This window comes from Amphimedon queenslandica, unplaced genomic scaffold (genome assembly GCF_000090795.2).
Source record: "Amphimedon queenslandica unplaced genomic scaffold, v1.1 AMPQUscaffold_13502, whole genome shotgun sequence".
Lineage (NCBI taxonomy): Eukaryota > Metazoa > Porifera > Demospongiae > Haplosclerida > Niphatidae > Amphimedon > Amphimedon queenslandica.
Genome location: NW_003546262.1, coordinates 208,821 through 210,841, shown reverse-complemented (window position 1 = coordinate 210,841; position 2,021 = coordinate 208,821). Strand labels below are relative to the sequence as shown.

The following is a 2,021-nucleotide window of genomic DNA, read 5'->3' as shown; positions in this document are numbered from 1 at the left end:
TAATTGACATTACACTTATTAATTATCATTTTATGTGCAACTGTTGAATCCGTCTTGAAAGGAATCCATGTTACACTTATTAATTATCATTTTATGTGTGATTATTGAATCCGTCTTGAATATAATCAACATTACACTTATTTATTATCATTTTATCTGTAACTGTTGAATCTGTCTTGAATGGAATTGACGTTACACTTATTTATTATCACTTTATGTGTAACTGTTGAATCCGTCTGGAATGGAAAAACGTATGAGTATGTGAAAGAGATACATTTGTCAACAAAGAAATAAATTTTATCCCTACATCACATGTATTTATTTTAGGATTAGAAAGAAAGAAAATACTGGTAACTGATAAGAAAAGAAGCAAAAGATTGTGCTAGAATAATTCTGAATAGAGTGAATATGATTACAATGCGAAGTATGTGGTTATCAATGGCATTATTGTATTACCATATATAGATCATAAAGAAGCTATAATTGATGAATTATTAACTATTGGAGCTGATGATGTCATTTTGAAATGGTATGCCACATTACTTTGTTTATGAATTTGTTAGAAACTATTTATAGTTATCATACAACAATAATATGTGACCATAATTGACAAAAGGTACCTTATGGCGGGTAGTGAAATTTGTCTTTATAGCCTAAGAAATCCAACTTCCTGAGCCCCATTTATCATAAAATTACTTCACAGGATGCAAAAAGTTACCATGAAACTTTTAGAAACAATGATTGTCTAACAAAGCACTCACAGGTTGATATTTTCCATTATTAATATCAATTTTAAAATCCGCCATAAGGGCCCTTTTGTCAATTATGGTCACATATAAAGAAATCAAGGTGGAACAGTCAGTATTTTATCAATTTTAATTTGTTTTATAAATAGTTAGTTGTTTATTGTTTACACTTATGTTTACATACATTTTTAGTTATTTTAAATAGTTTAGTAATTATTTTTACTAGTTTTATTGTGTTAAATTTACTTGTATTTAGTTGTTAATTTCATGTCAATCAATGTGAGTATTTGTTATTTTCAATCTATTTTTCATGTTAAAATAACTGTTGAGAATGTTAATTTAACGACAGTCATGCGGAACTACAGCATTAACCACATTTTGTATTGGTTAAATTGACCTTAAATTCAAGGTTAATGTGAAAATGGTTAATTTAACTACAAAACAAAATGTGACCATAATTGACAAAAGGGCCCTTATGGCAGATTTTAAAATTGATCTTAAAAATGGCAAATATCAACCTGTGAGTGCTTTGTTAGACAATCATTGTTTCTAAAAGTTTTATGGTAACTTTTTGCATCCTGTGGAGTAATTTTATGATAATTGGGGCTCAGGAAGTTGGATTTCTTAGGCTAGAAAGCCAAATTTCACTACCTGCCATAAGGTATCTTTTGTCAATTATGGTCACAAATGGTTAAAATTAATCCAAAATTTAAGATTGATGGCAAATAGTTAATTTAACAGCAAAAGAAAATGGTTAACATTAACTAAAATTTAGGTTACCCTGGTTGCATTTTCATTAACCTGAAATTTGGGGTTAATTTAACTATTTTGTTTTTACAGTGTACTTGGTACAACTCAGATACCCATCCAATGGACAGAGCAAGTTCTTTTCCACCTATATCGTCAGGTTTCATCAGCAATGACAGCATAGAATGGTTGATCCTTTATATCAGCCAGGAGTGATCTTAGCAGATTTTTTGACGTCAACTCCATTAACTCAATTATTTCCAATGACTGATATCTGCTACCGTTTACCCAAGCCTGAAGTTTAGACAGTCTTCAGCTTGTAGTTTCATTAACTGATGTAGATTCCCTTCTCCTTGGCCATGAAATGATAACCCTTCACACATTGAGAAAAGTAAGTTGCGTATTTCAATCAGTAGCATTCTCCTATTTACTTCTTGCTGCTTCTTAAAAGCAGTGTCTGCAACTAAATTAATGCCTAGCCTGTGTATTGATGAATGTGACTTGACTTATGCCCTTGAAATTTTCCCT

The 2,021-nt window shown here is 30.5% G+C and overlaps 1 long non-coding RNA gene across 1 annotated transcript; it reads left to right on the top strand.

Annotated features, from left to right (window-relative positions):
- The first annotated feature begins 245 nt into the window (after positions 1-245).
- Positions 246-596, top strand: LOC109580175 (uncharacterized). The gene is made up of 3 exons (XR_002184104.1): positions 246-424; positions 466-529; positions 577-596. It is a non-coding gene; the product is annotated as an uncharacterized LOC109580175 (long non-coding RNA).
- Positions 597-2,021: the final 1,425 nt, after the last annotated feature.